Below are 20,937 nucleotides of genomic sequence, written 5' to 3' on the forward strand. Positions count from 1 at the left end.
AGGCTAAGGGGGGAACCAAGGAGCTACCGCCTCTGCGAAGGAGGCTGTTAGGAAGGGAAGAATCGAAAATTCCCCCGACCAAGGAAAGAAAAGGATTGCCTCTAAAGACCCGGAGGTGATGGCCTCAAAACGCAGGAAGAAATCTTCGCCAGAGGGTTCGGTACCGGAGAACGCCCCGACCGAATTGCGCCCTAAAGGGGACCCGCTCTCCCCCGAGCCGTAAGTGAAGGGAGGGGTTCCATAATGAATGACATTCCTGTTTTATTTCTGAGGAAGATAACCGAAACATTACCTTGCAGTTCGGATCTCAGCCCTTCTCAGCAGAGCTCATCTTCAAGGGATCTTCGTCCGGAGATGGTAGAGAGTGAAACGCCTCCCCTTGTTGCACCGTCTCACGAGGCAGGCAACCCCGAGGTGTCGTCTCGGAGGGTTTTTCCAAGTCCGGACCCTGGAAAAGGTCGTCAGGCTAGTCCGGCACCCTCTGGTGCGCGGTCGGAGGGGCTGAAGGATCTGCTTAGGAGGGCGTCCATCTCAGAAGAGCACCGTATGTTGATGAATACGGTGATTGGAAGGATTTCATCCGCGGAAAGCGGATTGTACGAGGCTGCCAGGAGTTTACTGACAGGCTTTGAGGTATGTAAAAAGGTGTACCTTTTGGTAGAGCCGCATATTAAATGTGCCCTGTATAAATAGTAGCCCCTAAGACTCTGTGTGTCGTCAAGAGTGACGGCGCGCAGAGGATCATAACCCCAGGTATAACATGTCACCTTTTCTATGAAGGTGTCGAGGCGTTTGGTGGATAACCGGACTGATGAATCTGCCGAGCTAAGAGGAGCTCGATGCTCGTGCCTTATAATATATGTGCTTGATGTAGATGGTGCTGCTGCCGTGGAGAACCTTCGGGCGGAACTTGCCCGAGCCAAGGAGCAAGCAAGGAGAAGTGATGCGGCTGCCGTTAAAGCGGCTGAAGAGCTAAAAGTCGAACAGGCTGCTCACTGCCAGAGCAAGAAAGTAATAGCCGAGATGGCTATAAAATTGAAGGATGTTGCCGATCGCTGTAAATTTCTGGAACAAGAAGATAGGGCGGCTCAAAAGGACCTTGAAAAGATCACTGCTGAGGCCAAGGATACTCGCTCTGCAATGAGAGCTATGAAGGAGGAGCTGCGTCAGGCCGGAGATATCACGGCTGGAAAGCCCTATATGCTGCGGATGAAGTTCGGAGACCGCAAGTATGCTCCATTAGACCGACAGTGGAGTGCGGAAAACACTTATCTGGATTTGGCAGCTAGTGTGGCAGACGCGACCGAACACTTCCGCGGCCGAGGTGACCATGGATTGGAAGAGCTTTTTTGGTCGCAGTTCCACAATCCAGAACGCCCACTTTCGGTATCCGACCGTTTGGCCGCCTGGGCCGAGCTGAACAGGTTATCCGGACTCGCCATGAGGTATGTTGCGAGTCGTCTGTGGCCGGAGAAGCCAGAGCCGAGGAGTTATTTTGGCTTGGTGCAGCAGTTCCTTGGTTCGGTGCCACATGCTGATGTAATGAAGAGGTCGGCATGCATAGAGGGCGCACAGATGGCTCTTGCCCATGTCAAAACATACTGGGCGGATATGAAGGCCAGTGTTGTTGCATCCCGGGATTCAGACGAAGGTCGAGTACCTGCCAAGCACTACTTTGAGGAAGTTCTTCATGGCGCTCGTTTAATAGAGTCGCAGTGCTCGAAGGATGTTGTGTTCGAATAGTGTGTACTATTGCACAACAAATATTTTGAAGGAATATAAAAGCTTTTTATACTTGTGCTTGCAAGAATTATAATGCCTCCTGTGCGGCCGTTTAATGTATATGTGTATATAACCTGAAAGATGGCAGTCGTTGGCTTCAGCCCCCACGCATATAATGCGGGGGTGTTCGCAAAAAGGCGCCTTTTCACACTTAATCCAACGTCTTGGTCCTATAAAGGAGGTGGTGACGCAGCGAACTAGGCAACCGGACTATAATGCTTTATCACTTTCACTTAGCCATAGGAGTTTGACAGTGGGGCTACTGAATAGCCCCTAGGGGCACCGCGCTCACCCGAATTCAGGGCGCGAGTGTGCCTGACCGGGAAGCGGCCCTTCGTTAATGCGGAGGAATCCTAAAGATTTCGAGAGTCATCGAGTGGTTGACCAGTCCCTCGCTATATCATGACAGTCAGTTTTCGGCTTTCTCTACTGAGGTGCTCACTTGGCCGAACCGGGGCACAATCGCAGTAGTTCTCCTGGTGCCGTGTTAGCCGATATAACGGAACGTAAGGCAGCAAAACACAGGAGCCGGGCAAACCCAACATTTGACCAAAGACATGATTCGGAGCTGATGCATATAAGGCCAAACTTGCGACTCCGAACACTTCCTAAGGTATTCGGTCTTTATGAAGACAGGCCGAAATAGAGCCCTTGGTAAAAAATCCCCTAGTGTCCAGGTACGCGCAAAATTCTGGCATGGCCACATGCCAAGACACCAGCCTCCTCCTCGGTTATAGCGAAAACCGAGGGATGTTGTCAACAAGAGACAGTAAAAAAGGTTTACGCAGGGTCTTAATCTGAAAAGAATCCTTGAAACGGGTCCCTGCTGCATGTCTGCGCCTGTGTCTCCGTTGTGCCGTATCCTGGACGGGCGTAGCACGATGTTCGTCTGCGAAAGAGAGGAACTTAGTAAAAAATAAGCATGCAAGAAATATATATTAAAATAAACAAAATATAGGTGGAGCAAGAATTGAGCCGTATTGTCTCCTGGCGTGAACACGCGGAGCCCCTTGTACAGGGTTATGCAGCTATTAAGCCTATGTACGTTTACGCCGGACTCGTTGAGCCGTGTCCGGGATAATAGGGCTGGACTAGTGTGCGGCTGTCCAGGCGGCCGCACCTTTACCCGTACTTTGGGGGTCAATTGATATTCCCCTGTAATGAGATGATGCCTCGTGGGCCGGGCATTTTAATTGTAAGGGATGCATAATGCGGTATTGCGTTAAAGCGGGCAAAAGCTTCACGTCCCAGTAGCGCTTGATAGTGACTTACGAATGGGGCGATGTGGAATGTTAGCTTTTCGCTTCGGAAGTTGTCGGGTGAGCCGAACATGACTTCTAACAAAAGGGAACCCATGCTCTGGGTATCTGGACCCGGCGTGACTCCTTGAAAGGAAGTGTTGCCATGGCGGATTATAGCTGGGTTTACCCCTAGTTTGCGGATTGTGTCCTGATATAACAGGTTTAAGTCACTGCCGCCGTCCATAAGGACTTTTGTAAATTGGAGTCCGTCAATAATCGGATTCAAGACCAAGGCAGTCCAGCCTGCGTTCCGAGCTCCTCTGGAGTAATCCTGATGATCAAAGGTGATTGGTTATAACAACTAGTGGCGGTGCTCCTCTGGGGCTGGCCGTACGGCGCGTGTCTTCGTAAGCGTCGTTCTGTTTTTCCCTTTTGTTATCTGAAGTGAATTTACTGTCTTGACTTCTTGTGGGAACTTCTTTTGTTCTCCGGTGTTCCGCTTATGGGGTGCGTCATCATCCTCGCTTGGTGTGTCGAGCCCCTTGTGTTCGGCGTTGAGTTTGCCGGACTGCTTGAAGACCCATCAATCTCTGTGGGTATGGTTTGCAGGTCTCCCGGGAGTACTGTGGATTTGACATATTTTGTCCAAGATTTTGTTGAGGTTGGATAGCTCGTCTCTGTCATCTTTGGGGGGGCGGCTTTTTCTGATTTTGCCGAGAGCTTTTGAATCCGGCGTTTACTGACGTGCTCATCGGGCTGTTGTCCTTGATCCGGCGCGGTTCTATGTTACGACGCGGTTTCCCGTTCCCATCTCTGGGTTCGGACATATTCGGGTCGTTGGTGCTGCTTCTTGCCAACCAGCTATCCTCTCCTGCACAAAAGTGGGTCATGAGGCTTGTTAATGCGTCCATTGTTTTTGGCTTTTCTTGGCCGAGGTGTCAGGCAAGCCATTTGTCTCGGACGCTATGTTTGAAAGCTGCTAGGGCCTCGGCGTCCGGACAGTCGACTATCTGATTCTTTTTAGTAAGCAATCTGTTCCAGAGTTTCCGGGCTGACTCTCCTGGCTGCTGAGTTATATGACTCAGATTATCTGCATCCGGAGGTCGGACATAGGTCCCTTGAAAATTTGCCCGGAAAGCATCCTCGAGCGCTTCCCAACTTCCCATGGTGTTTTCGGGAAGGCTTTTAAGCCAATGCCAGGCTGGCCCTTTGAGCTTAAGGGGTAAGTATTTTATGGCGTGGAGGTCATCTCCTCTGGCCATGTGTATGTGGAGGATATAATCCTCGATCCAGACTCCAGGGTCTGTTGTTCCATCGTATGCTTCTATGTTCACGGGCTTGAATCCCCCTGGAAATTCATGTTCCAACACCTCATCGGTAAAACATAGGGGATGTGCGGCGCCCCTGTATGTAGGTATGCCGCGATGTTCGGATATTTTTTGCATTGCATTGCTCACTGGAGCTTGCTTTCATGGCCCATAGATGGATCTGGTTGGGCCAGTTTTTTGATGTGAATTCTTGGACGGATCGCGCGCCGTATTGATGGCGGCGCCCTTTGTCGCTTGAGATTGATCGTGGGGTCGTCTATCCGACCTTGTGGCTTCCTTATTTTTTGACTGTGGGGGCTCTATGGCCTCTTCATCAAATTCCGGTAGTAGTTTCCGCTTCGGATAGCTCTTTGTGTGACGACTGTTGCCATACTTGTGTGCGGTATTGAGTACTTTGCTCCATCTGATCCTGAGTGCATCTTCTGCTGTTTTGAGCCTCCGCTTCTGCTTTTTCAGGCTCCGTGCAGTGGCAACGAGCCTTTGGTGGAGGTTCTGATGTTCCAGCAATTTGTTCGGCGTGAGGTCATCCGGACTATTATCTTTCCCGGGAATGGGTTGTTCGGATTGTCCGCCCTGTTTGGACGGTTGCTCGATGGCATGTTTGTCTTCCGTTGATTCGCCCTGCTCTATGGCTGGGTCTTTGTCGAGGTGGGGCTTGGCGTGGCGCTTATGCCTCCGCTTTGATTGTTTTTCGAGGGAGCGATCCCTGGTTGCACCCTTTTGATCCTCGTTGTCATTTCTGTTAGGTGTGTCCACCATGTATACATCGTATGATGAGGTGGCTTTCCAGTGCCCTATAGGTGCTGGTTCTTGGTCCTCTCCTTCATCGGCGTCCATACCGTCAATGTCTTCGGAGTCGAAGTGGAGCATGTCGGTTAGATCGTCGATAGTGGCTACAAAGTGGGTGGTGGGTGGGTTTCGAATTTCTTCGCAGTCCGCATCCCAACCCTGCTGACCATAGTCCGGCCAGGGCTCTCCTGACAAAGAGAGAGACTTTAGTAAATCCAGGATATCGCCAAAGGGCGAGTGCTGAAAGACGTCCGCGGTGGTGAACTCCATGATCGGAGCCCAATCGGGTTCGATCGGAAGGGGTGCGGGATATACGGAGTCCGGAGTGGAGTCCGGCACCTTGGAGTCACGGGCCTTGCAAAGGACTGGGCTGGTGTTTGGCTCTATCGCCGTAGGGATTGCGGCACCTGGGGCGGCGTCCAACCGTCCGTCCCCAATTGGCGCGGTTGGCTCCGAGCTAATGGTCGGAGCAGGCACCAGAGCGACGCTCTGGGCGTTGTCCGGTGGCAGAGCTAAATCATGCCCATCGTGACAGTGCGCGTGCTCGGTCGTGGCCCGAATCCGTCGGAGATCAAATCCCCGCGGATGTCGGCCTTGTAGTTTAAACTTCGAAACCTGACCTGATGGCCAGGGGCGTAGCTTTCGATCTGCTCCAGATGGCCAAGCAAGTTGGCTCGCAGTGCGAAGCCGCCGAATACGAAGATCTGTCCGGGGAGAAAGGTCTCACCCTGGACCGCGTCGTGGTTGATGATCGAAGAAGCCATCGGGCCTAAAGGTGACGACACATAGGAACTCTCAATGAAAGCACCAATGTCGGTGTCAAAAGCGGCGGATCTCGGGTAGGGGGTCCCGAACTGTGCGTCTAGGCGGATGGTAACAGGAGACAAGGGACACGATGTTTTTACCCAGGTTCGGGCCCTCTCGATGGAGGTAAAACCCTACTCCTGCTTGATTAATATTGATGATATGGGTAATACAAGAGTGGATCTACCACGAGATTAGAGAGGCTAAACCCTAGAAGCTAGCCTATGCTATGATTGTTGTTCGTCCTACAGACTAAAACTCTCCGGTTTATATAGACACTGGAGAGGGCTAGGGTTACACAGAGTCAGTTACAATGGGAGGATATCTTCATATCGTCTCGCCAAGCTTGCCTTCCACGCCAAGGAAAGTTCCATCTGGACACGGGACGGAGTCTTCAATCTTGTATCTTCATAGTCTGGGAGTCCGGCCAAAGGTCATAGTCCGGCCATCCGGACACCCCCTAATCCAGGACTCCCTCAGCCGCCCTATCCGAAAAGGACGAGGGGCCTGAGAGGGCGGACCGAGGGACCAGGAGAGGCCCCCGGTGCAAGGTCGTCATACCCTCATCGTCCGATGACGACGAGGCAGATTCCTCCCGCGGAGGCGGGGGGAAACAAGAAGAAACTCCACCTCCCCGTATTGGGGGGGAGAAAAAGAGGAAGGCCGCCCCGGACGGGGAGGCTGGGATGTCCAAGAAGGGAAAGGCATCCCTTCCGGACTACTCCGCCATCACCGCCGATAGCGAGGAGGGGTGGCTGCCCAGGAAGAAGCCCCTAGTGCGATCATAAGTATCCGCACTCCATCGTAGTTTTGCTTCATAGTTTTGTTATAACGCCGAACTTGTATGCAGTTCGGCCAGGGCCCATCCCGAGGCGTCTTCTTCGGATGGGTCCTTTAGCGATTCGGCGATGAACTCGCTCCCGACGGCCACTACTCCTTAGCCTGCAGATGACACGGAGGTGTTGTCCCAAAGCCTCCCAGAGCGGGGGGGAGGTGGATCTGGAGGTGCCCCAAGGCGGCATTCCAAACATCGGACACGCGGGGTTCAAGATCCCCGAGAATCGTGTTGATGAGAGCCGTAGAAAACCAGACTCTCAGCCAAACACTGTTCCGGAGCCTTCAATGGTTCTGGACTTAGGTGGACAACCCCTCGTTAAGGAGGGCGAGCCGTCTGTGCCGAGGACTTCCGCTATGCCCAAGGCGCCAGATTGTCTGCTGGAAGCGCTTCGCGGTGCTTCCATAGATGAAGAGCACCATACTCTTATGAGTGCGGTGATTCAGAAGGTTTCGTCCGCCAAGAGCGGACTAACCGAAGCCTGCACAAGCCTCCTGACAGGCTTTGAGGTATGTAATAAAAATTTGTGAAATTACCACCCGATAGGTAGTAGCCCCTAATAATCTGTTTGGTGTTCGGAAAGAAAGACCAGACGAAGGGTCAATTATAATCCGCAGGAGTCTAACAAGAAGTTTGAATGTGAATAAACAGGTTGTGCTGCTTGCCGCTATGGTCTGTACGGCCGAGATCGCCGGACTAAAACAGGACCTGGAGCAGGCGCGGGGAGAGCTCGACCTCACGAGGAGGCAGCTCGAAGAGAGGAAAGGTGAATGATTCCCCTCTCTCATATAATGAATGATAGATAAAATTGGTTATTCTAACGACGAAGCGTCATGATTTGGTAATAGAGGCCACCACCGAAGTGGCGTCTCTCAAGAAAGCGATGTCCGAGGCCGAACACAAGGCGGCCTTGGAACGCGAGGAGCGGGAAAAGCAAGATGCTAGAGTGGGAGAGGTACAACAAGAGCTCCAGGATCTCGTCAAGAAGTTCGAGGCCGTGGAGCATGAGCTTAAGGCGAAAGAGGACGAGCTTACGAAGGCCCTTTCAAGTATAAAAGACGCCAAGGCCGAAGCCGAGAAGGCACAGCAGGAAATCCAGGAGGCCAAAAAGATAGCGGCGGGCAATTGGACTATTCGGCTTTATAACCTTCACTTAGCCATAGAAGTCTACAATTTTAAATTTCGGCGAAGCCCCTAGAATCCGGAAGACCAAATTGGGGCGCTATATACGCCTAAATCGTACGAAGCCGAATTATTGCCTAAAGCAGAAAAATCTTTAAGGATTTCAAGACCTCTCGAACAGCGACCAGCTCTCGCCACATCATGCCGGTCAGTTTTCGGCTTTCTCTACTGAGGTGCTCGTCCGAAAGAACCGGGACACAGTCGCAGTAGTTCTCCCTGCGCTACCTTAGCCGATATAATGGAACGTAAGGCACCAAAACAAGGGAGCCGGGCTATCCCAACTGTAGACCCAAGACATGATTCGGACCTGATGCATATAATGCAATAAGTTCGGGTGCCGCACTGTTGAAAGTGTTCGGACTTGTCTTGCCGTATTATGGGGCGCCATAAGAAGCCCCTGGCAAACTGAACGTACCAAAGTGTACGGATGCAATATCAAATAGACATTTGTAAGAAAAAATGCTCAAATAAGAGTAATAAGCTGACGCTATATATGATCTCCCATTGATGAATAATACGTTTAAGCGTATGTTTACAATGAATGCATTAAGCGGAGATAAATAGGATTATTTGACATACCCTATCAAGGGGGGTTTACGTACAGATAGATAAAGCAAGTATAACGATCGTAAATAGATTCCACCTGGGTATTTCCTTTTGTACACAAAGCCTGTTGCCTCCTTGGTTTTCTCTCCTATGTAAGTCCGACAATCCGGCTCTTCTGGAGATGCTGCACTAAAGCAATGTCCTGAAAGGTGAAAGGAAAGGTTAGAAGGTATGTGGTGGTGATACCGCACTGTTGACTGAGCCACTGCTGCGCCTCCGCCTGTGCCCATGGTATTTTGAGTGCATAATTGTGTACGCGTGGCACGAATGCTGCTTTGATGGGATTTGAGCGGAGGCCGGACTGCTAGTCGTGCTCTTGGCGTGCCTGGTGGTCCTGTTGCGGGGTGCTCCGACCTTGCTTAACGGTGCTTGAGGTTGTCGTCACCGGATTGGTGGTTTGCCGGAGGAGGCCGCATTGTACTTCTGCCGCAAAGGCTACAGTATGTTCTTCTGTACGGAGAGAGCGGTCCATATTTCCGTTGACTGTTATGACCCCGCATGGGCCTGGTATCTTGAGCTTGAGGTATGCATAGTGTGGTACCGCATTGAATCTAGCGAATGTGGTTCGTCCGAGCAGTGTGTGGTAACCACTACGAAAAGGGACGATATCGAAGATTAACTCTTCGCTTCGGAAGTTATCCGGAGATCCGAAGACCACTTCCAATGTTATAGAGCCCGTACAACGGGCCTCTACTCCAGGAATTACACCTTTAAAGGTGGTTTTGGTGGGCTTAATCCTTGAAGGATCCATGCCCATTTTGCGCACTGTGTCCTGGTAAAGTAGGTTCAGGCTGCTACCGCCGTCCATAAGGACTCGCGTGAGGTGGAATCCGTCGATGATTGGGTCTAAGACCAATGCAGCCGAGCCACCGTGACGGATGCTAGTAGGATGATCCCTACGATCAAAGGTGATCGGACAAGCTGACCATGAGTTCAATTTGGGGACGACTGGCTCCATCGCATAGACGTCCCGTAGTGGTCGCTTCCGTTCCCGCTTGGTGATGTGAGTGGCGTATATCATGTTAACCGTTTTCACCTGGGGGGGATTTCTTCTGTCCCCCGTGTTCGGACGCCGGGGCTCCTCGTCATCGTTGCTGTGCAGCCCCTTGTCCTTGTTTTCGGCATTTATTTTGCCAGCCTGTTTAAATACCCAGCAGTCTCTATTGGTGTGGTTCGCTGGCTTGTCCAGGGTGCCATGAGTTTGGCACGAGCGCTCCAGTATACATTCTAGACTGGACGGTCCCTGATTGTTTCTTTTGAATGGCTTCTTCCGCTGACCGGATTTGGATCCGCTGAATCCGGCATTGACCGCCGTGTCTTCGGTGTCGCCGTTGTTCCGTCGCTTGTGTCTGTTGCGTCGTAGCTTGCCATTATTGTCATGGACATCTGAAGTGCTAGAATATGGCGTAGTGCTGCTACGAGCCAACCAGCTGTCCTCGCCCGCGCAAAAGCGGGTCATTAGTGTCGTGAGAGCTGCCATGGACTTGGGTTTCTCCTGGCCGAGGTGTCGGGCGAGCCACTCATCATGGATATTATGCTTGAAGGTCGCCAGGGCTTCAGCGTCCGGACTGTCAACTATTTGGTTCTTTTTAGTTAGGAACCGAGTCCAGAATTTCCTGGCGGATTCGCCGGGCTGTTGAGTAATGTGGCTCAAGTCATCGGCATCCGGAGGTCGCACATATGTGCCTTGGAAGTTGTCAAGAAATAAGTCTTCCAGGATTTCCCAACTGCCAATGGAATTTGTGGGTAGGCTGTTTAGCCAGTGACGGGCGGGTCCTTTGAGCTTAAGGGGAAGATACTTCATGGCATGTAGATTGTCTCCGCGGTGGATGTGGAGAAGGAAATATTCGATCCATACCGCGAGGTCTGTTGTGCCATCATATGATTCGATGTTTACGGGTTTGAACCCTTCTGGGAATTCATGATCCATCACTTCATCAGTGAAGCAGAGGGGGTGTGCGGCGCCTCTGTGCCGGGCTATGTCGCGACGCAGTCCGGCTGCGTCTGTCTGGTTATGTTTGGCCCGGCCGGATTTAGTGTATCTGGTATGACGGTCATCGTCATGTGCTGCAGCGCGCCCCCGTGATCCGTAGATCGATCTTGGTTGTCCTGCGGTGTTATCCAGTCTATCGCGCAGGTCCTGAGTATTGCCCCGGGCCATAGTAAACTGGCGCAGGGGTGCAGGCTGGTATTCGGGCTGATATGCCGTTTTATCCCGACCTCGAGGCAACCGGTCAGCCGTGTGGCGCTCGAGTCCATATTCCTCGGCTGCCAAGACTTCTGTCCATCTATCTGTGAGCAGGTCTTGATCAGCTTGAAGCTGTTGCTGCTTCTTCTTAAGGCTTCTCGCAGTGGCAATAAGTTGGCGCTTGAAGCGCTCCTGCTCCGTGGGGTCCTCAGGCACGCCGAACTCGTTGTCACCGAGGCTAATCTCATCTTCGGAGGAGGGCATGTAGTTGTCCTCCTCCGGATACCCGTCCGTCGCCTGTTCGTCTGGGCTGTCCTGCCCATCTTCCTGCTCGGCCTGCTCGAAGGCGGGTTGATCACGGTTGTATTCATCGTCGGCACCGTCCGGATTATTTTTGCCTCCGGTGCTGGTATTTCCTTGGCGGGGCTTGGAGCGGCGTTGGCGACGCCCATGCTTTGCTTTCTTCTTGGAGGGTGAGGGAGTCCCAGACTAGGGGTTGTCCGGATAACCGAACTATCATGGTCGGCCGGACTCCAAGATTATGAAGATACAAGATTGAAGACTTCGTCCCGTGTCCGGATGGGACTTTCCTTGGCGTGGAAGGCAAGCTTGGTGATACGGATATGCAGATCTCCTACCATTGTAACCGACTTTGTGTAACCCTAGCCCTCTCCGGTGTCTATATAAACCGGATGGCTTTAGTCCATAGGACGAGGAACAATCATACCATAGGCTAGCTTCTAGGGTTTAGCCTCCTTGATCTCGTGGTAGATCTACTCTTGTAACACACATCATCAATATTAATCAAGCAGGACGTAGGGTTTTACCTCCATCAAGAGGGCCCGAACCTGGGTAAAACATCGTGTCCCTTGTCTCCTGTTACCATCCGCCTAGACGCACAGTTCGGGACCCCCTACCCGAGATCCGCCAGTTTTGACACCGACATTGGTGCTTTCATTGAGAGTTCCTCTGTGCCGTCACCATCAGGAAGGATGCCTTTTCCTGTCTTTAAAGACGGCACCGTCGTCAAGGGAGCTTTGGCCGCCGGCCAGACTATTCGGCTAGGCGGTTTTCTTATGACCGCCTGTTCGGCCACCGCTCCGACAATGACCTCTCAGGTCATTAAAAGCGATCTTCACGTCAGCTCGGAATTCACCGAGCAGCTAGATCCGATCGAGCTCTCCTCCGTAAACGAGCTCTTGGATCGCATCGCCGCCCTGGGAGTCATTACCGACTATGATCAGATTGGGCTTAAAACCGATTTGAGAGAAATTAACTCTCCCCAGGTTACCCACCATGTTGTCGTGGTAGAGGAACAATGCGGCGACTCTTCTTCTATGTTAAAAACCAACTATGTCCGGATTCCCGATCCCTCCATGCCGGATTCCCGCGGAGGGACGGACGCTAATCAAATACTGAACCTAAAGCCAGGCATCGGACTAGATTTGTTGGAAAGCGTCCAGCAAACCAAGCTTCCGAATCCGGAAGCTTCTTGGCCTTTGAGCCTCAGATCGGGCGGGGTTCCAAACTTGATTCCACCCGCCCACCCAAACATAGGCGATCTATCTCCAATACAGCAAGAGCCCGATGAAACAATACATCATTACTGGGCCAGATTCCTCCTGGTTATAAACAGGATAAAGGACTGCCGTGAAGAAAGCGCGATTTGAATCTTCTGCAACAATTGCACGGACAAGGGAATCATAAACGCCATCAGTCGTCGCGAAGTTACATGCTTCATCGACCTAGCGACCATTGTACAAAAATACTGCACGATGGAGAGTGCCTGGAAAACCGAAACTAGGTTTTGGGACAATCCGGCCCTGAATACAACCCCGGTCCGAAATAAAAGGGTGCGTCATACTCAAGCACCTGGGTTAAAAACCAAAAAGCAAAAAACCACTAAAGGGTACGGAACCATACTGGAGGGATGGCTCAGACCCTGCAAAATCCACAGTACGGAGGGCGCCACTCCAACACACAGCCTTCGAGAATGTTGGATATCACGGCAGGTGGCCAAAAGTGGCGAAGGATTTTTAGCCCCGGGCAACCAGCCCAGCAGCACCAGTACGGTATTAACAGTCTTCAAGACTTTTGCATCAAATAACATGCGGAAATAAACAATCCGCAGCCTTGCCGAAGTCTACCAAGTAACAACAACAAATCCATGGAGCGACACGGCTATCACCTTCAATGCCAGCGACGAACCTAAATTCCGAACAGCTAGAGCACCAGCCGCATTGGTCCTCAGTCCGATAGTGGACGGCTTTCGTCTTACCAAGGTACTCATGGATGGCGGCAGCGGATTAAACCTCATTACGAGGAAACCCTTCAAAAAATGGAAATTGACTAGAGCCGCATTGAGCGAAGCAGCACAACCTTCAGGGGAATAATCCCTAGTCAAGAAGTACATTGCACAGGAAAAATCACACTAGATGTAGTGTTCGGCTCGCCGGACAATTATAGGTCCGAAGAGGTCACGTTCCAAGTGGCCCCATTCGGCGGCGGATATCACGCTTTGTTAGGGTGAGAGGCATTCACAATCTTCCAAGCTATACCCAATTACGGGTACATGAAGCTCAAAATGCCCGGACACAATGGAATAATCACTCTCGCCAGTGATCCAGATACAGCACTCTGCGCTGAAAATAAGACAGCCGCACTGGCCCTAGAGGCACTATCCGAAGCCCTAGCGGCAGAGGAACTAACTGCGCTGCACTCCATGGTGGATAGGGACGATGTGATACTCGATAAGAGGTCCAAGTCCACCTCTTTTAAACCAGCAGACGAAATAATCAAATTTTAGGTCCATCCAACGGACCCCACAAAGACGACATCCATTGGGGCACAATTAAATCCTGATGTAGAAGCCGCACTACGAGAATTCCTTCGGGAAAATTGGGACATTTTTGCCTGGCACCCTTCAGACATGCCAGGAATCCCACGCAGGCTGGCAGAGCATAGCCTAAATATCCTAAAAGGATTCAAGCCAGTCAAACAAGCTCTTCGGCGATTTTCCGAACCCAAAAGACAGGCAATGGGAGAGGAGCTAGCCAAGCTCTTAGAAGCCGGATTCATCAGAGATATCAGACATCCGGACTGGCTAGCCAACCTAGTAATGGTACCAAAAAAGGACAAATCCTGGCGCCTCTGCGTCAATTTCAAAACCTTAACAAGGCCTGTCCAAAGGACCCTTTCCCTCTCCCTCGCATCGACCAAATCATCGATGCTACCGCAGGGCATGATTCATTGTGCTTCCTCGATGCATACTTCGGATACCATCAAATCAAGATGGCAGAAAAAGACCAGGCTGCAACGGCATTCATTACTCCATATGGGCCATTCTGCTTCAACACAATGCCCTTTGGACTCAAAAACGCCGGCGCAACTTATCAGCGCATGATTCAGACATGTCTGGCTACCCAGATAGGCAAAACAGTAGAGGCATACGTAGACGATGAGGTCGTCAAGACCAAACATGTCGAAACTCTAGTAGACGACTTGAGGGTGACATTTGACAACCTCCGAGCGTATGACATTAAGCTCAACCTGGAAAAATGTGTCTTCGGAGTACCAGCCGGAAAGCTTTTGGGCTTCATTGTATCCGGTAGAGGAATTGAAGCAAACCCTGCCAAGATCCGAGCTCTGTCACAATTGGATATCCCAAAAGACCTCAAGCAAATACAAAAACTAACTGGGTGCGTAGCGGCTCTAAGCCGCTTCATCTCCCGTTTGGGAGAAAAGGCTCTGCCCCTCTATCGCCTCCTCCGACGCACCGAACACTTTGAATGGATGGATGCCGCCACGGCCGGACTCGAAGAAATCAAGGCCATACTAGCAAAAAATCCGGTCCTGGCCGCGCCCAACCTAGGAGAACCTATGTTATTATATATCGCAGCAACACATCAAGTTGTCAGCGCGGTACTCGTCGTCGAACGAGAAACAGAAGGGCACAGATTCCCTCTGCAAAAACCAGTGTACTACGTATCCACTGTCTTAACTCCATGCAAGTCCCGATACCCACATTATCAAAAGATAGCGTATGCGGTGTTCATGGCATCCCGGAAGCTGCGACACTACTTTCAAGAGTGTTCCATAATGGTGGCCTCCGAAGTACCCCTCAACGGTATTATAAACAATCGCGACGCAATGGGCAGGATTGCAAAATGGGCCATTGAGCTCTTACCATTTGACATAACCTACAAGCCACGGCGAGCTATAAAATCGCAAGTTCTGGCTGACTTCGTCGCCGAATGGACCGAAGCCGAACTCCCTAAAGAGTACGGGGCATACTCCAATTGGATCATGCATTTCGACGGATCCAAAATGTTGGCTGGCTTGGGGGCTGGCGTCGTCTTGACGTCCCCAACTGGAGACACAGTCCAATACGTACTTCAAATAATGTACATGGACTCCAACAACGCAGCCGAATACGAGGCCCTTCTACACGGCCTCCGGATGGCAATCTCCATGGGCATTCAACGCCTAGAGGTGCGTGGGGATTCAAACCTCACAATATCCCAAGTAAATGGAGACTTTGACACCAAAGATCCAAAAATGGCAGCTTACCGTAACGCCGTCCTAAAAATGTCAGCTCGGTTCGAAAGACTCGAATTCCTCCATGTAGCCCGGGATAATAACCAGGCAGCAGACGTGTTAGCACGCATCGGCGCAAAACGCAACGCCGTCCCTCCAAACATCTTCCTGGAACGGCTCTTTAAGCCATCCGTATTATGGGAAGAGGAGTCCGGAAATAACAATCCGGAGCCAGCTGCAGCACCTAACTCAGACAATTCTGACACAATCAGCGGCTCAGCAAATGAAATAACACCTTCAGCCCACGAAATAATGGCGGTAATTGCCCCATGGACGGAACCATTCCTAGCCTACTTAATTAGGCAGGAACTTCCCGAAGACCAAAATGAGGCCCGCTGCATAGTTCGGCGATCTAAAGCCTACAAGGTCCATGAGGGAGAACTTTATAAGAAAAGCACAACCGGAGTCCTTCAAAGGTGTATCTCCGAAGAGGAAGGGCGAAATCTCCTGGCTGAAATTCACGCCGGACTCGGCAGGCACCACGCTGCAGCCCGGGCCCTTGTAGGCAAGGCCTTCCGTACAGGATTTTATTGGCCGACAGCCCGGGCAGATGCTCAGGACTTAGTCCAACGATGCGTCGGTTGCCAGCTCTTTGCTAATCAGAGCCACATGCCACCCACCGCCCTCAAAACTATACCCATCACCTGGCCGTTCGCGGTCTGGGGGCTTGACATGGTTGGACCCCTCAAAGGGGGAACCCACAAGCACAAATACTTATTGGTCATGGTGGACGAATTCACCAAATGGATTGAAGCCAAGCCGGTTAAAATGGCAGAATCCGGACCTGTGATAGATTTCATATCCGGGGTAGTACACCGTTTTGGCATCCCCCACAGCATCATCACTGATAACGGCACGAATTTCACGGCCGACGAGGTTAAACTCTGGTGCAAAAATATGGGCATCAAGCTCGACTACGCTTCAGTCTATCACCCCCAAACTAATGGTCAAGTCGAGCGAGCAAATGGTCTAATCATGAGCGGCATCAAACCCAGACTAGTGCGGTCCCTCAAAGAATCTAACACGCACTGGGTAGAGGAGCTCGACTCCGTACTCTGGGGGCTACGGACCACGCCAAACCGAACTACCGGATTCACACCATTTTTTATGGTGTACAGCACAGAGGCAGTTCTGCCCTGCGATATAATTCATGACTCACCTCGCGTGCGCATGTACGAAGAAAGAGAAGCTGAGCTGGATCGGCAGGACAGTTTGGACGCCTTAGAGGAGGAGCGAGACGTGGCAAAAGCTCGTTCCACATTTTATCACAGTAAGCTCGAAGATATCAAAGCAGAGAAGTAAGGGCCAAAGCTTACAATGTTGGCGAACTTGTTCTACGCCTGCCGGACAAGAAAAAGGACAAACTTAAGCCCAAGTGGGAAGGTCCCTTCATCATCGACCAAGTCCTGACTGGTGGAGCATACCGTCTACGTAACGCATCTGACAACCAACTCGAGCCAAACCCATGGAACGCAGCCCGTCTCCAAAGATTCTACGCCTAACGCCGGACTCAGAGTTCGTCTCACTCCTCCGTCCACCTTTTTACATTTTCACTGTCTCTTGTCCCCCTCCTTCTTCCCACTTTTTTTACCTTTGATAGGCTGATTTGCGCATTGTTCGCACACACTTGATGTGCTCCTAGCACTCATTATACCTGGGGGCTTCTTTAACAGAAGCTTATTTACACGGGCTTCATGCCCAACACATGTGTCATACTTCCGCATATACCTTTTATTCACCATTATATGCATCGATATGACTTAAGTTTTGGCCAAGCTGGGTTGCCTAGCTCCTGTGCTTACCCCTACGTTCCCGATTGTTCGGCTAGGAGGTAAAGGGAGCACCTCTGCGATTGTTACTGCCGGGTCAGCCGGATGTGTACCTCAGACTGGGTGAAGCCGAAAGCTAGCGTTCTTAAGAGAATATTCGGTCGGTGACTTGAAAGATGATTTATTACTTACTTATTTATTCGCCCCCAGATGCTTTTTCTGCTATTTTCGCAATCCGGACATGCACTTTAGGGCATGCCTCCCAGGGAAAGGAACCCTTAACGGAACTATTCTCCCTGGAAGATGTTTCTTACTAACCATGTAATATAACATAGCTAGTTGGGCACTTGTCTGATAAAGCAATTATGACCCCGACGCCTTGTCTCCACGCATGCCCCGGTTCTTCTATAACCGTAAGGGTATTCGGACACACTCTGGACTGTTGGGTCCCGAGGTTGAAGCGAAAAGGTCCGCAAAGACAAACGATCTACAATCCGGATAGAAGGCATTTTACATGTCATTTCAAATTACATCGTCAAACTGACTGATTGTACTCCTCTTCAATCCCATCTAACAGGCTGTCTAATTTACAGTCCTGTTGGGAATATTTCGCGGCCAGTTCTACTTGGCCATACATCAAGCTCACAGGGATCTCCTTCCCATCAGGCCCCGCAGGTCCAACCTCGGCCATGTGGTTTGGGTCAGCCGGATGTGTACCTCGAGCACACCTAAAGACACATTTCTGTCAATCGACTTCCTCGCCGAATTCTTCTTTTCAAAGGAATTTGCTCAAGCACTTACCATAAATGCCGCGGCGAAGCCGCTGATTCTCCTTCACGGAGCCAGACAGCTGGGCCCGAACACCTTTCAGCTCTTCTCCTAGCTGGGTGTGGGCATCTTGGAGCTTGTTTCTCTCCTGCTGCACCTTCATAAGCACCCTCGCGCCGGCCTTTAGCTGACGCAGTAGTTGTTGCTTGTCCGGATCTAGTCCGGCGCCCTCTGCAATATTATTGTCAGATTTATGCACACGCCGCACTTTGTTAACAACTTATCTTTTCGAAGTACGTATTACCAGCGGGGGTCTCTGTGCCTCCCCCTATGGTGGCTAGTGCGGCGTCAAGTTGGGCCTTGCACTCTTGGAGCTCCTGGGACAGGTGGGTATTCTTCTCCGTAAGATCCTGCATAATAAATGATCCTTAAATCAGTTATTTTAACTATTTTAAGTCTCGGGGGCTACTAGCATATATAACTATTAAAATTACTTACCCGTATGTCCTTCACATACTGCTCCGTGGCTCTGGTTAAACCATCTTGAGCAGCACGGAGGTGCGCGTTTCCCGCATCAAAGGCATTCAACGCCTCCGGGGAGAAACACGCGTCACGAAGAACTGTCCGGTGACGCCTATGATTCATGGCGCTCTCCACCTCAGATCGGGTGGCGGACAGCCTGTCGGCATCCTCCGTCGGAGGAGCATCCGTCTCTTGCCTTGTGTTCGCCTCCACTTCCGGACCACACGATGGAGCATGGCTGGCGGAGGCTTGATTGGCAACCTCTCCGGACACTGTCCGGCGAGCGCTCTTTCTCTTGGAAAAAGTTATGAGCGTTAATATACCTCATAGGGATCCTTCCCTTAAAAACAACGGTGCGCCGTACCATTGCGGCGACGTTTCGATTTGCGTCACACTCCTCTTCCGCCTGCTGGGCCGAATTGACCCTTGCTGGTCAGCCACCGCAGGTTCGGCTTCCTGCCTTAAAGGCACCTCCCGCGATGCACCATCAGTATAGGATGGTCAGAATTGAGCACGGATCAAATGATGGTGTCAAGACCTCGGTCGTAGTCACCTGGGAGGCCGGAATCAAACCGGGGTAGTCAGCCGTAATGGCGACTAGGGCATTGTCCATGCTAAGTTGGTGGAACACCCCGTCAATCAGCTCCACCTTTATGTCTGGATCCTCTTCAGAGGTCGGATCAAGGGATCGTTCTGGATCCTCGGGCTGTGGAGTTAGGCTTCGTATGCCCTCCACGTCCCGGCGCAACTCCTGCGTCGAAATCACAAAGTAAAATACTTGACTTTGGAAGTATGGATCGGGTAGATAAACGTCCGCTTACCCAGCTCTAAGGGTTATTCATGGAGAATCCGTTCAATGGATTCGTGCGGAGAAAGTCCTCCTCCTCCCCCTTGTACAAGCCGGACAGGATCTTTGCCAGATCGGCTGCCGAGCTCGGCCCTCTGCGGCCATGACGGCTGGCGTCGTCTTCCCTGTTGAAATCCCACATAGGGTGGCCCCTATATTGGAGTGGCTGCACCCCTCGCATAATGCACGTGGCCATGATTCCAATCATGGTCAATCCGGAGTGGGCCAGTAACCTAATCCGGCCCATCAGATAATGGACGCTCCTATCATCCTCCCGTTGAGAGCTCCGCGGGCGCCAACTCAGGCGTTTCTTCAAGGGAGCATTGCTGAACTCCGGGAGGTTGATCCGAACTGGATCTGGCAGAGGGGCGTCCTCCATATAGAACCATTCCGAAGGCCAGTCTTCGGACGCCTTCTTCGGGGTGCCGGATAGATATCCGGTCCCGGCGATGCACCATATTTCGGCTCCGCCCACTTGATATATTGACCCCTCATAAGAACGGGGTACAAGGCAAAACAATCTCTTCCACATCGCAAAATGGGGCTCGATGCCCAGGAACAGCTCGCAAAGAGCTACAAAGCCCGCGATGTGCAAAATGGATGCAGGTGTGAGGTGGTGGAGCTAGAGTCCATAGAACTCCAGGAGCCCCCGGAGAAACTAATGTATGGGAAATCCGAGTCCCCTTATTAGATAAGGGACAAAGCATACCCGCTCTCCTTTGGAAGGGTTGGGGACGCTCTCCGCCTGCTTTCCACCCTTGAAGGTGGCCAGTCCGGCTCGAACCGAAACCATGAAAGCTGGGGGAAGATATCCCTCGGTTTGGAGCGCCACTAGCTCGCTGTGTGGAACTGAGCATCTCCCCCAATCTCCTGGCTTAGGGCTGGGAGCGCAAGAGGAGGAGCCGCGTCGACTATCCATGATGGAATGGATTTTTGTCAGAAGCGATTTGATGAGAACTTGCGAATGGAGGATGGTGTGAGCTGGATCTAGATCCTCGCCTCTCTTATAGGTGGCTCGTTCGCACGGCTAGGGGGTAAAATGTAAAAATACCCTAGCTTTTCGCATTCATACGACACGTGGAAGAAGGCCATTATTGGGCGTAGAAGCCAAGGAGCGCAAGGTTTATAAGGAAGCCGGACACTATTCGACAGGAACATGAAGTTTGAGGGAGAACCCGCCTTGCAACGCCAAAGACAATATACACGCCGGACTCGTCGTCGCTGAAGCCCGGTTCAGGGGCTACTGAGGGAGTCCCGGACTAGGGGGTGTCCGGATAGCCGAACTATCATGGTCGGCCGGACTCCAAGATTAGGAAGATACAAGATTGAAGACTTCGTCCCATGTCCGGATGGGACTTTCCTTGGCATGGAAGGCAAGCTTGGCGATACGGATATGTAGATCTCCTACCATTGTAACCGACTTTGTGTAACCCTAGCCCTCTCCGGTGTCTATATAAACCGGATGGCTTTAGTCCATAGGACGAGGAACAATCATACCATAGGCTAGCTTCTAGGGTTTAGCCTCCTTGATCTCGTGGTAGATCTACTCTTGTAACACACATCATCAATATTAATCAAGCAGGACGTAGGGTTTTACCTCCATCAAGAGGGCCCGAACCTGGGTAAAACATTGTGTCCCTTGTCTCCTGTTACCATCCGCCTAGACGCACAATTCAGGAC

The sequence above is a fragment of the Triticum aestivum genome, chromosome 6B (genome assembly GCF_018294505.1).
Source record: "Triticum aestivum cultivar Chinese Spring chromosome 6B, IWGSC CS RefSeq v2.1, whole genome shotgun sequence".
NCBI classification, from domain to species: domain Eukaryota; kingdom Viridiplantae; phylum Streptophyta; class Magnoliopsida; order Poales; family Poaceae; genus Triticum; species Triticum aestivum.